At 47.4% G+C, this 14,922-nt stretch overlaps 1 protein-coding gene across 1 annotated transcript in view; it reads left to right on the top strand.

The window, feature by feature from the left end:
• The first annotated feature begins 5,218 nt into the window (after positions 1-5,218).
• Positions 5,219-14,922, top strand: part of ABAT (4-aminobutyrate aminotransferase) — a 57,780-nt gene continuing 48,076 nt past the window's right edge. Inside the window, exon 1 of the mRNA XM_069486958.1 lies at positions 5,219-5,333. The gene's annotated coding sequence lies outside the window, so the exon portion shown is untranslated. The remainder of the gene's footprint in view (positions 5,334-14,922) is intronic.

Below are 14,922 nucleotides of genomic sequence, written 5' to 3'. Positions count from 1 at the left end.
CAAGGTAATCCCATATAGCGTCCTTCCTGGCATTCAGGCCTCACATTGAATGTCACATCCTTCCAGATGATCTCCTGACCTTCATGGATAATGATCCCACCCTGATCCTGGACATATCATCTTATTTTTCATGCTTAGAGCACGTATTATTAGAACTTAGTTTCCTTATTTACATGTCTTCCTTCTCATACACTGTCTCCAGCATCGGAATGGGAGCTCCTTAGGGCCAAGAACAGCTCAGCACCTGGCACACAGTAGGTGCTAAGTGCATATTCGTAGACTGAATGATTGAGTGAATGGAAAAATCAGTAAATGAGTGAATGAATGGCCTCTGGTCAACCTCTCACACTCAAGCAGGTAACATGGCGAAACTAGCACAACTACAGTGTTAATGCATAGGTCCCCACCAGGGACCAGGACCAAACTCTCCCATTTACCCCACCAATGACCCACTGTGGTAGATACTTTTTTTCTTTATTGGGATAAAATACACATAACACAAAATCAGCCATTTTAACAATTTCAAATTGCACGATTCAGTGGCATTAATCACATTCACACTATTATACAACCATCACCACTATCTAGTTCCAGAACTTTTTCTTCACCCCTAAAGGAAACCCCGTACCTGCTAAGCAGTCACTCCCCATTCCCCACCAATCCCAGCCCCTGGCAATCATTAATCTGATTTCTGTTTCTGTGGATTTGCCTACTTTGACTATTTCATATAAATATAGTATGTGGTCTTCTGGGGATTCATCCATGTTATAGCTTGTATCATTCATTCATTTTTGTGGCTGAATGATATTCTCTTGTGTGGATGGACCATAATTTGGTTATCTATTCATCAGTTGAATATTTGGGCTATTTCCACCTTTTGACTATAGTGAATAATGCTGCTATGAATGCTCGTATAATAAGGTTTTGTCTGAACACCTGTTTTTCATTCTTTTAGGTAGATACCTAGGAGTAGAATTGCTGGGTCTTAAGGTAATTCTAGGTTTAACTTGTTGAGGAAATGCCAGACTGTTTTCCACAGTGATGGCACGATTTTACAGCCCGTTCCCCACTCCACTGCAATGTATATGAAGGTTCCGATGTCTCCACATCCTCACTAACACTCATTATTTTCCATTTTTTGATTATGGCCATCCTAGAGAGTGTGAAGTAGTATCTCATGTGGTCTTGATTTGCATTTCCCTAATGATCAATGATGTTGAACATCTTTTCATGTGCTTATTGGCCACTTGTATATCTTTGGAGAAATGCCTATTCAAGTCCTTTGCCCATTTTTGAATTGTGTTGTGTTTTTGTTGTTTGGCCAGAAGGGTTCTTTGTATCTTCTGGATATTAGACTCTTATCAGATATGCTTTGCAAATATATTCCCCCATTCTGTGGGTTGTCTTTTCACTTTCTTGATAGCGTCCTTTTATACACAATAAGTTTTTAATTGTGATAAATTCCAATGTACCTATTTTTCTTCTGTTGCTTGTGCTTTTTATGTCCTATTTAAGAAACCATTGCCAAACCTGAAGTCATAAATATTTATCCCTATGTTTTCTTCTAAGAATTTTATAGTTTTAAGTATTATATTTAGGTCTTTGATCCATTATGAGTTAATTTTTGCATATGATATGAGGTTAAGGGTCCAACCTCATTCTTTTCCATGTGGACATTGTGGTAGGTACTTTAATGATCAAGTTTGCAGATAAGAACACATAAATGACTTGTCCAACACCACGTGGCCACTGGGAGGTGGAGCTGGAATTCAGTATCAGGTTCGACTGCCAGCTCGTCCCCTTCCCACCACACCCAAATGCACTTTATTATTTTGTGAGCAGGGGATATGGAAAGCACAGGCCTAGGAAATAAGACATGGGATCCAGTCTGGCTCTGGACAATCTCTTCCTCCTCTCGGGGCCTCAGTCTCCTTTTCTATAGAATGGGCTGCTGATTTCTAAGAGTCTTTCCCGTTCTGGCCGCTGACACCCCTCGAGCCTAATGCTCCAGTGCCTTCATTTTCATTTCTCCTCTCGGGAGTACAGTGTGGGCCCTCCCAGCTAGAGCTGCTCTTCTGGAAGGAGACCCATTACAGGCCCAGTGCATGGGCGAAGCCTCATCCCAGGCCTCAGGCAGCCTCTGGACAACACTGCCAGCATCCCCTGGCAGACACCTGCAGCCCCAAGCAACCCCACAGGAAAACTGTAAAACTGCAGAAAGTGCAAGCTAATGTGAAAAGGGCTTTCCCCACCTGCTGACAGTTTTTCTTCACAAGTGTCACAATGAAGCTATTTGAGAATCAGCTTGCAAAGCACTTGGCTCTAAATATCCCTCTTTCGTCCCTCCTTAACCAGAAAGAAAGCAGTGCCACCCCTCCCCTAGGAATGCCCAGAACCAGGGCCTGACCCACAGTGGGTGCACAATACCTAGTTGAATGAATGAATGAATAGATGAATGAAGATTGCTCCACACACTTCTGATTTCCCTCGATTGCCTTAGAACAGGGCGTGGCAAATTTTTCTGAAAATATTTTTGGATTTGCAGGCCACACAGTCTCTGTCACAACTACTCAGCTCTGCCATTGTAGCACAAAGACAGCCATAGATGATATATAAATAAGTGGGCCCAGCTATGTTCCAATAAAACTTTACTGACACACAGTGAAATCTGAATTTCATATAATTTTTATGTGTCACAAAATATTAGTCTTCTTTTGATTATTTTTCAACCATTTAAAACATAAAACTCATTCTTATAGCTCACAGTCATACAAAAACAGATGGTGGGCTGTATTTGGCCCCTGGGTTATAGTTTGCCAACCTTTGGCTTAGACTTTTACTTTTTTGTTTTTCATTTTATATATTTTTTTCTGAGTGCAGGAATGATATACATTCATTATAGAATAATTAGAAATGAGTGGCATGCAAATAAAGTTAAATTGAAATCACCCATAATTTCAATACACAAAGGTAATTGTTTCTACTGACATGTATTTTTTAACTCTATCTATCTATATCACTACTATTCAATATGATAGCCATTAGCTACATAATGACTATTAAACTTAAAATTAAAATTAGATACAATTAAACATTCAGGTCTTTGGTTGACTAGTCATTTCAAGTGTTCAACGCCTACATGTGGCTAGTGGCTACCATATTGGACATGATCCAATAGAACAAGATCACCATCACAGAAGATTCTATTGGACAGCATTGATCTATCTATATCTGTTTATATAGATTTAACCAAAAAAATAGGACAATACCAAATAGATGGTTTTTGTGACTATCTTTGTTCATGTAACATTTTGGGATGACATTTCTGTACCATCCAATAATTGACACTTATGCTTATTGTTCAACTTATTTTTTCATCCAATCCCTGCTTGGGCATATTGTTCAATTTCATGCAACCATTTCCCTTCTGAGTCCTTGTTGTACCTTTATTTCCATTTTTTCACTGTGATAAGCAAAATGACAGTAAACTACTTTATTATTAAACCTTTGTACCTTTCATTGTTTTAAGTTCATAGAGGTTGGATTGCTAGGTTAAAGGGTAACCTCACTTTAAAGATTAGATTTTTTTTATAGGAATATCCAGTCTCTCTCTGGAAAGGCTATGATCACAGTCCCATCAGCAGTACATGAAATTGTGCACTTCCTTGAAACCTCTGCAAATAATAGTAAATACAGTAATAAAAACGAGGCCATTCTGGTAGGTGAAATTTGTCCATCTCTTTGTTTTAACTTGCCTTTCCTTGACAAAGCGTCGTCTCTCACGTTTATTGGCCATTTTATTTCTTTGGTCGGATCAAGGGCAATAAAGAGATTATCTTCATGGCTTAGGTTTTAAGGGAAAATTGCTAGATTTGCAACACAGGCCCCACAAAGTTCTTCAAGCAAGGTGATAGGATTAACATACCAGAGAGACTGGCGAAACTCAGTTTCAGCAGGTCAATGGGTCAGTTATACTTTTTGTCTGTTCTTTTGGATTATTCTTATTGATAGTGGTTTTTTTTTGGAGGGTACCTACAGTCAGAGATCACACTAGGAGATGGGTGTTTGGCAGTTTTTAAATTCATCTATTTGTTTACTTTATATTCCCCTTGGTTCCTTAATTCCTGGGGCTACAGTCCTCCTTGTCTGATCAGAGACAGGGCAGACTGGACTCCTGGAGAGCAGAAGAGAGGACCTCAGGGTTCTCCAAGATTCCAGCAGACCAAGCAGTTATTGGTGATCCAGGCCGAGTGGGAAGAACCAAGTTGGATTCTTTCTTGGCCTTTTAAGGTCTGGAATCTTTGTCCATCCATTCATTATGAACACTTGTTGATCCCATGTTGTCCTGATAGGCAGGTTTTTGTGTCTTTGATTTTACCTTGGAATGATTGCATCCTCTTTCCACAATACCTTTAGAGAGCTGTGGGGGCTGTCAATCAATCACACCTTCAAGTTTTCATGCAGCATTTCATACAATTGTATAAAGGCACCTTATCACATCTGGGGTCTCCTTTACCCCCACGAAGGAGGTACAATGTCCCTATCTGCTATTGAGTAAATCAAGATCAGGGAGGAAAAGCGACCTGCCCTAGGGCATGCAGAAGGAGCCAATATCTGACTCTAGTCCAGCGCTCTTTGTCTTTGGGGGGTTGGGGGGAAGGCGGCGGTCATCGCATAGCAGCTGGGGGAGCTGAGACCGAGGCCCCGAGCGCCGCCGGCACTGGGGGGAGGGCACGATGCTCCTTCCCTCTCTTTCAAACGGAACCTTTCTGACTCAGTCTCTAGGGTTCCAGAGACCGGATCCGAGGCGCAGGGTGGGGGTGACCGGCCACACTTGCCTGCAGCACCGAGGGTCTAAAAAAAGGGGCGGGGGGTTCATAAAGATCCAGGTTAAATCAACCTATAGAGGTGCCCCCCACCCCTTTAGGGATGGGATCCCACCACTCCCCCATCAAACTTGGTGAGGGTCCTCGGCCGCCTCCTCCACAGCCCCCGCCCTCCTCCCGGCCCCCAGGCCAGCCCGCGGGGCCGGGTCTCCACCGCCCCCCGGGCTGGACTCTGCCCCCGCCCCGCCTCCCCCTCCCTCCCGGGGGCGGTGGCTCGTGGCGGGCGTTCTCATTGGCTGCGGCGCGAGCGAGGGCGGGGGCCGGCGGCGCTGATTGGCCGGGGCGGCTCGGCGGAGCCCTGGAGTCCGGCGAGTCGCTGGGGGAGCCGGGCAGACGCCGCGCGCAGCCGGAGCTCGGCGCGAGGATCCTGCAGGTCAGAGCCCGGCGGGTCACAGCCACAGATCTCAGCCACAGATCCGAGCCGTAGATCGGAGCCAGAGCCTAGAGGTAAGGGCGAGGCGCCGGGTCGCGTAGGGTAGGCCCTTTCCAGGGTAGCCGGGATGGGGTCCTTCTGCCCTGCCCCCAGGGAGCAGAAACGGAGCATCTTCCCCCAGAAGGGGAGCCCTCATCCTCCCAAGACGCGGGATCCCCTCCTGGGAAAAGAAGCATCTCCCAGCCCTCAGCAAAATAGCTGTTTTACCTTCAGAAATGGGGCCCTCCTCCTGCCCCCAGCTCTAGAGATAGAGTTCCGCTCCCTGATTCACCCCTTGAAATAGACTGTGGTCCCCAAGAACCTCCTCGTCCCTTTGGAGACTGATGCCCCTTCCCCATCCCTAAGAAACTAAGTTTGGATTTCTTCCTTGCCCCCAATGGAAAATGGAAATTCTGAGGAGTAACCTCCCCCTACACACAATAAGACAAGAAAATCCTGGAGCAGACACTCTGCAAGTCCCCCTCCCACCCCACATGAACCTCAGAAACTGGGCTCTGAAGATAGAGGGTTCCCCCTCTCTCTGCCAGAGACCCCTCTCTACCCATAAGGCAAGGTTGCCTCTGACACCACCACACTAAAGACTGGGGGATTTTCTCTCTTCCTCTAAAGATGTAAGACCAGGGGCTTTCAAACTCAGGAACAGGGCAAGGGTACAGCCACCCATCCAAGTCATCCACCTCCCTCGACCCCTCTGTAACCCTCTCACCGAAATCCCATCCTGCTTACACCCCACGCCCACCACTCCCAATCTCACCCTGTACCACCTCCACCCGACTCAACTCGCACACCTGGCTGCCCCACCTGTCTAATTCCCTCTCATGTTTCCTCACCCACTCTGGCCAGAGATAAGACCAGAGGAGGTTTATTAAGATTTAGTAAGACTGGTATCCTTAGAACTGGGATCCCAGGCCTAGGACCCTTCCAGGTACCTCCAAACTCTGACAGCAGAGATGGTCTCTGAGGCAGCAGGACCTTTGGGGATTCTCCCACCCGCAACACTCACACAAAGGGCCTTGTCCAGCGTATCCTCCCCTGAGGCGGTCTGAGGGAGGGGCTGCTGGCCCTCTCCTGATTTGCTCCCTGGGTCGCTGCCCACCCCCAAAAGCTCCTGTGGGCATTGCTTGGTGGAACCCCCTGGGCACTCGGCCAAGAGAGGTAGGTGCTGCTGGGCCCGTCCCTCGGGCTGGGGACAGTGTTGGCTTTGCTGCTTTGATGAAGCTAAATGGACAGGATGTTGGTGACCTGAGGGAGGTTGGGGGCAACTCTTCTCTGGTGGGCCAGGTTTTGGGTCGAGGGTGCAAGGGAGAGGGAGGCAGTGAGTTTTGCCTTGTTCTTTGGCACCAGGTGCTGCGGCATGGAGTATGGAGAAATGTGTTTCCTGGAGGCCCAAAGAGGTCGGCCCCTGGGAGAGGTAAATGGCCCAGTCTAGAGTCCTCAGACCTAAAAAGGGCTTCTAGATTAAAGACCCACCCCCTTCCTTTGATAGTTAAACAAACAGAGGCACAAGGAGGGGAAGAGACTTGCTCAAGGTCACCCAGCTTGTGGGTGACAAAGCCCACCACAACTCCTCCAGGGCCTGCAGGGTACCAGGATCTCAGACACTAGCTCCAGGTCTCACATTTACAATGGGTACTGCTGGTCCCCAAGTCTGTACTTGTCAGAGGAAGCGCGTAGGCTCTGCGAAGGTCATGCAGCTAGGAAGGGGCACAGCTGGAACTCAGAGCTGTCCCCACCAGGCTGCCTCATGGAATCCATTCCTGGGTGTCTGCACTACCCTGTTTACCCCGTGTGGTCTGGTATTGAGCCCATTGCCAAATCTAGGCTTGCCAAAATTCAGATTGACCCAGTAGCTAATAAGATCAGTTGAAATAGGCTGGAGTGGAGACTACTGCAGGGACCTCAGTTGCATAGCTGGGTTTGCTCCAAGAACTTTGGACAGGCCCTGAGGCACTCACATCCCTTCCTTCCAGGGTCCCTTCCCTCTGAGTCCATGCCCATTCCCTCAGATGCCCAGCTCCCTGCAGCATCTTCTCCCTGCTCAGAGCCCTGCATCTTTTCCTGGGGCATTGCGTGGGAAAGGTGCTGAAACCCTGGCAGATTTCCTGGGCTCACCCAGTTGAGCAGCAGGGACCAGGTCCCTACATATGGGACAGTCTGAGGTAGGGGCCCTGCCCTCTCTGGCCCCTGCCCAGTTCCCAGCTAAAGGATTGACTGGCATGCTCCAACGTAAAGCCCAGAGCAAAGTGCAGGTGCCAAGGTGTAAAGTTCAGAGCATGAGTAGAACCATAGTACAGGGGTCGAGAGATTGGTATATGGAAACTTCTTATCTGGGTCTAGAGCCCAAACCCGCCACTTAACGTGTGATCTTGGGGAAATTATTAACCTCTCTGTGTCTTGTCTTCAGGGTAAAATAAAAGAGTTTATCCTGATAAAGTGTGTAGCACACAGCAAATGAGTGGAAGCAACGATTACTATGACAGATGGCAAAGTCATAAAACCTCTAAAACTGAGGGGTGAAGGAGCTTATTATGGTTTTAGGCAAAACTTGTAACCTGTGCTGTAGATAGTCTGCCAGGGCTAAGGTGCTTGGAAACAAGGTGATGTCTTCCCAGACAGTGCCATATGCAGAAGGGACCACAGGCACTAAAGTCAGATGGAGCCGAGAGCTATGGCTGCTCAGGGAGCCTCAGGCAGGTCATTCACCTCTCTGAGCCTCAGTTCCTCATCTTTGAGTGGGGTTGTTGGAGGTGAGCATCAGAGATAGGCCTAGATCAGGGGTTCTCATCCTCGGCACAGATATTTGGACCAGATCATTCTTTGTTGTGGGGGGGTTGTCCTGTGTATTGTAGGATGTTTAGCAGTATCCCTGGTCTCTACTCACTAGAAGCCAGGAGCACCCCTACACTATGGGTTGTGTCCATCAGAAATGTCTCCAGACATTGCCAAATGTCCCCTGGGGAGCAAAATCACCCTCCCCGCCCCCATTGAGAACTGCTGGTCCAATATATGGCCTTAAACATGATGTATGCTTGATATAAAACAGCTTCCTTCTTGCACAAGTTCATTTTTCTGCTTTCTACATGATGAGGGGTGGAGGAGAATGTGTCCAGCTACAGAGTCTCTCTGTGTTAATGACAATTTTAACTCCTCACATTTACACAGGACTTTACCATCTCCAAAGTACTGTTAATGTCTATTATACCATTTCCCATTTTACAGATAAGTAAACTAAGGCTCGTAGAGGTTGAGAGGTTTGTCTAAGAGCATCACCCCACTAGAGGTCAAAGAAACATCCATGCCAGAAATAGTTTTAGAATCAACCTAGCTCTGGAGGCTTTTTCCTTCAGATTATTTGGCAGTCACTGTACACTCTTTGGCCCAGCAATCTCACTAGAAGATGCACCTCCTTCCGCAATGCTCACTCGTGCACGCAGATAACACAAGAATGTCCACTGCAGGGCTTCGCAATACCAGGATGGGAAGGGGTGACAGTGCAGTGTGTTTGTGACTCATGGGAAAGTGAGCAATCTTTGGAAGAATGAGGTAGATCAACATTGCTGACCTGGAAAGTTCTCCAAGGCATATTACTTAGTGAAAAAGATAAAGTCACAGGATCACTATAAAGAGTATGACCCCATTTCAAAAACCAAAAGATAGATGTAAACATGGAAATGGATAGTTAGGGAAGAACCTACATAGTATATGTGTAAGAATATATTCATGGGGGAAGAAGAAAAGGAATCCTGCACGAGCTTCCCGTGCATTAAAAACAAGCAAAGTGCAGCCCATGGAGGGTTAAGAGACTTGCTCACAGCAGGAGTTACCAGTGGTGGAAACTCGGCTGTGACCTCCCTGAGAGTTCTGGGGTCGAGGTGGGCCTCGACATCAGACTGACCTCACCACAAGTGGGCTTCCACCAGCATGACAACTTCAGGCCAGCCACTTTATCTCTCTCTGCTCATTTCTCCATCTTTTTTTTTTCTTTGAGACAGAGTCTCACTCTGTCACCTGAGTAGAGTGCCATGGCGTCAGCCTAGCTCACAGCAACTTCCAACTCCTGGGCCCAAGCAATCCTCCTGCCTCAGCCTCCCGAGTAGCTGGGACTACAGGCTCATGCTACCACGCCCGGCTAATTTTTCTATTTTTAGTAGAAATGGGGTCTCGCTCTTCCTGAGGCTGGTCTCAAACTCCTGAGCTCAAGCTATCCTCCCACCTCAGCCTCCCAGAGTGCTAGGATTACACGCATGAGCCACCATGCCCGGCTTGAATATTTCATATAAATGGAATCATGCAATATGTGGCCTATTGCATATGGCTTCTCCACGTTGTAGCATGTATCAGTGTGACATTCCTTTTATGGCTGAATAATATCATTGTATGGTTAGACCACAGTTTGTTTATCCATTCTTCAGTTGATGCACACTTGAGTTGTTTCCACCTTTGGGTTATATGTGTGTACAAGTTTTGGTTTGAAGATCTATTGTCAATTCTTTTGGGTATATGCCCAGGAGTGGAACTGACAGAGCCTGTGGTAACTCTTGTTTAACTTTTTACAAAAAGGAACTGCCACACTGTTTGACATTCCCACCAGCCATGTGTGAGGGTTCTAATGTTTCCTCACCAAACTTGTTATTTTCCATTTTCTGGTTATTGCTATTATGGTCATTCTAGCAAGTGTGAAGTGATCTCATTGTGGTTTCAGTTTGCATTCCCCTAATGTCTAATGATATTGAGCATCTTCTCATGTGTTTGCTGGCCATTTGTGTGTCAGCTTTGGAGAAATGTACACTGAAGTTCTTTGTCCATCTTTGAATTAGGCTGTCTTTTTGTTGTTGAGTTGTAAGAGATCTTTATATGCACAAATATATTTTTGTGTCACCGTATCCTCATCCATTTAAATATTTGCTCAGCTCATGTGGGTCAGGCACTGTCTTGTGACCTTGGGATACCAAGGTGACAATATAGTTCCTGCCCTCAAGGAACTCAAAGTCCACTGTAATGTTTCTCACCCACAACACTGTTGACATTGCGTGTGTGGTAGGGGCTGTCCTGGGCATTATTGGATGTTTAGCAGCATCCCTGACCTCTACCCCACTAGATGCTAGTAGCATACCTGCCTCCAAGTTGTGACACCCAAAAATGTCTCCAAACATTGTAAAATGTCCCCTTGCGGGCAAAATTGACCCTGGTTGAGAATCACTGGTATAGAGGCTAAGACACACCTGTGTAGCTACAGTTTCAGTAAGATCTCTTGTGCCCAAGAGGGTACACAGTAAGCATTCAGGATGTATTTGCTGGATGTCAGACACATGGGCGGTGGGGCGGGGGCGGGGGGGGGGTGGATGGACAGACACAACCTCTTTGTTGGTTGGAGAGATTGATGGAGGTGTGTATGAAAGAATGGACAAATAAATGAATGCAACTTACAAACTACCGTGGGAAAACAAAACACTATTCTTGTACGTGGAATATTCAACATCTTAACCTCTTCCGAGCACAGTGGTTTTCAAACTTTAGCATCAGAATCCCCTGGAGAGCTGGTTAAAACACAGACTGCCCCCCACCCCCAACCCACCAGAATCGAGTAGAATCACCAGCCTGGCAGAATGAGCTCCCAATGCTATTTCCATATTCTCTGGGAATCTTGAAACTGCCCCCTACCCACCCACCCCCACCTGTCCATTCTGAGAGATCCCATAAGCTTAACTGCCAGCATCTCCCATTTGGGTGCTAATATCTATTGTCTTGGATATCAGCAACAGGGTAGAAATCTGTTCCTTATCCACACTGAGAATTCCTTCAAAGCTAGGACCCGGTGTGTCCTTGTACCTTCCTGCTAAAAGTGTGGTCCATTAGAAATGCAGAATCTTGGGCCCTACCACTTATGGAAGATGAATCTGCATTTTAACAATATCCCCAGGGCGATTCGTGTGCACATTAAAGTTTGAGAAGCCTGTCCCAGGACAGCTCTATGATCCCCATACTCAAAGCTAAGCCCTGGGGAGCTTTGCTGATGAGTTACGTTGACGGCATCTGTTACAATGTAAATGGTATATGAGCGGGAGCATCATCTGGGCATCATTGTCCATTCATATCTTTGCCTGATGTTCTTTATCTCTTGGAATGTCTAAACTGACCTTGCTTTACCGGTGGGAACACGGAGGTCCAGGGGGCAGTGCCTTGCTCAAGGTCACACGATGACCATGAAGTGGAGACTGCTCTCCATTCCTGAGCGGGGAGTGGGATCCAAGGAGTTGAGCTGCCATAGCAGCGATCCCTGGAGGACAGCATTCCGAAGCTTCTAGGTGTGTCTTCTGAAAGCAGAGAAATGAGGGATGATTTAAATGGTGCAAGAGTAAGAACTTAAAGTTGTATTTTTTCAGTTGTTTAACATATTTATTGGGTACTTACTAGATGCCAGACATGGTTATCTGGTATATGGTGTTTTTTTTTTTTTTTTTTTGAGACAGAGTCTCACTCTGTTGCCCAGGCTAGAGTGAGTGCCGTGGCGTCAGCCTAGCTCACAGCAACCTCAAACTCCTGAGCTCAAGCGATCCTCCTGTCTCAGCCTCCCGAGTAGCTGGGACTACAGGCATGCACCACCATGCCCGGCTAATTTTTTCTATATATATATTTTTAGCTGTCCATATAATTTCTTTCTATTTTTAGTAGAGATGGGGTCTCGCTCTTGCTCAGGCTGGTCTCGAACTCCTGAGCTCAAACGATCCGCCCACCTCGGCCTCCCAGAGTGCTAGGATTACAGGCGTGAGCCACCGCGCCCGGCCGGTATATGGTGTTGAGCAAGGAAAGCAAGGGCCTCCCTCTGGGTAGCTTATCTGTAGTGGGCAGAGGTAGCAGCTGACATTTATTTGTTAATGAATGTGTTCATTTATGGCATGATTTCCTTGGTACTGTGCTGAGTGCAGCACTGGGGGTGTGTGTGTGTGTGTGTGTGTGTGTGTGTGTGTGAGATGGGGGAGAGAGAAAGGCTCAGCTGTGGCACCAGAGCCTCTTCCAGGCTGGCTGTGGGGAGACAGGCCTCATGAATGACCACGCAGTGAGGACAGTGGAGGGGAAGGGTGGGAGTGAATAGATGTTCAAGCTCAAAGTAGAAAGAGGTTACCAGTCCCCATTCCTGGGGATTCTGGGGAAGAAATTTCAGAAGGAAAAGGCAGGGAAAGGAGAAGGATATTCTGGGCAGAGAGAGTATCGTGAAGAGGCCCAGAGAGTTCACAGGGAACTGTTGAAATCTTCAGGAAAAAAAGGCAAGGGGATTAAAATCAAGATTCATAATAGACACAAAAACAAGCACTTGTTAAAGATTTTATTAAGCTCATTCAATGAGAGAACCAGGCAGATGTGAGAACCAGTTCAGAAAAAAAGTCAAATAAAGCACAAATATGTGTGGCGTAAAGGAATGTTGAAATGAATTGCAATCAGAGGCAAAAATGGTTGGACAAGATCCTTTTGAGGTCTCTACCCAGCTCTGAAAGTTTCTGATTTGAGGTTCCCAGTTGCCACCGGCACTTTGCTAAAAGAGGGGCTCATGTTCCAGTGGTTTGATGGAGTTGGTTGTGATGGGTGCACTTCTAAGGCTGAGATAAAGTCCTGGAGTAACCTCAGATATCAGTCCTGGGCTCTGTCCAGGCAGAGAAGGAAGCACAGGGAAAGGAAAGTGGGCCGCCACATCCTGACACCTGCGTTCCAGTTTGGGGACCACAGAGACTCTGTGTTCCGATCTGCACCCACAGGCTGTCCCCGGTCCCCTACCCCCCTCCAGTATTTCGCTTGAACACCAGGCCCAGCAGGTAGCGTTCTGCTGGTGCCACTGGCTCAGGGAGCCTGAGAGTTGATGAGCCACTGGTACCTGGGAATGGTGGCATTTGTCCTTGTCTGTCCAGTGCCTGTGTCCCCATGAGCTCAGTTCTTTGTTCTGGGTCTCAAGTCTGAAGTGGAGAGTCCCAGCTTTGCTTGGGGGGCATCCTTTGGAAATAAGAGCGGCGTGTCAAAGCCACATGGTTTGGGGGGAAAGTTGCTGAATCTACGAGACACATCTCCCCACTTGAGTTGGCATTGTGGGGGAGAGAGGATAAGTCCTCAAAAGACCGGGATGAGAAGCAGATGGTTCATCCTGGATTTGATAAGAGGCCGGTGCCTTGCTGTAGTTTGAATTTTCTGAAGGAGCCAAATGATTGTAAAGATTGTATTTCCCTGCCTCTGCAGAATCACCCCTAAGCACTGTGCTCGTGACTCTGCAGAAAAACTAGGCAGCCAGGCAAACCTGATTGAGGTCCCAACCACTTTTTGCAAACCTGATTCAGGTCCCAGCGAATAATGGCGAAAAGTATCTGTTCAAGTCCCTGCTTTCAATTCTTTTACACCTAAGAGTAGAATCGGTGGGTCCTGTGGGAATTCTATGTCTAACTTTTTGAGAAACTGCCAAACTGTTTTCCACTGTGAGCCACAGAGTTTGGGTCCAAGAAGTCACAGGGCTGCCTCAGATCCAATCACTCCCACTGGAGACAGATGCCACCTCCAATGGGAGTGACAGGGTCACAGATGGAGGAGGTAGAGGGGTGACACCCAGCCGATGTCTCTCTCTATCTCTGCAGAGGCAGGTGCTGGGTGGGATGCCGACGGGACCATTGTACCTGTGGTTCTTGCCTCTCACATGAACTTGCAGTTACTTGGAGAACAGCCATTAACTAAAAGTATGAAATTAATTTTAGAGAAAGGGGGCTCGGCTTTCTTGATATTCTCGTCTCACTTTTGCCTGTTTTTAAAATTGATGAATAACTTAATCTGGCAAACTGCACTAAGCCTAAATACCCAGCTCCGTGAGTTTTTACCTGTGAAAACAACCGTGTCACCAGCACCCAGATCAAGATATGGACCATCCCCAGTCCTCAGTGAGTTCCTCCGTGCCTCAAAGGGCAACTGCTATGTAACATCTGTCACTGCGGATAAGCTTTGTCTGTTTTTCAACTTCATATAAATGGAATCGTGCGGTAGGTGCCGGGCATCCCGCTCAGCGCTGCGTGTGAAATCCCACAATTAATTCTTCAATTTGCAACTGCAGGGAGGGCTGTGAAGAAAACATGTTTTGTGCCACAGGAGCATGGAGTAGCGAAGCCTCTCCAAGTCTGGGGAGAATAATCGGAATGCTGGGAACAGAAGCTCGCCCTCTCTAGGGACGTGCTGTTGGCCTGGCCCTGCCCGTATAATGCGGGGGCAATGTTGGCACTGCCAGAGCTGCAGGCTCCGGAATGGGCCCTGATAGGGTTGAACTCCGCACCCCCAACCCCAGTGCTCTTTACTATCCCGTGTGACTCTGAGCAGGTGACTTTGCCTCTCTGCCTCAGTGTCCCTTTTTACAAAATCATCATTCCACAAATCCTAGTGAACAATGGACATGGAGCTTGCATTCTGAGGGGATGTGGGGGAGATAGGCAAGACTGGGGACGCCTGTACGCAGGGAAAGGGGAGGAGTGGGGAGGGCAGGGGCGATGTAAAATCAGAAGCCCAAGCCCCAAGGAAGACATGCTGGGAGCCACCTGGGTCTCTGGGGAAGAGATTTTCAGGCAGCAGAAATGGCAAGAGCTG

Source organism: Eulemur rufifrons, chromosome 14 (assembly GCF_041146395.1).
Source record: "Eulemur rufifrons isolate Redbay chromosome 14, OSU_ERuf_1, whole genome shotgun sequence".
NCBI classification, from domain to species: Eukaryota; Metazoa; Chordata; class Mammalia; order Primates; family Lemuridae; genus Eulemur; species Eulemur rufifrons.
Note: the sequence above shows the minus strand (reverse complement) of the source record. Positions and strands in the feature narration are given on the sequence as shown.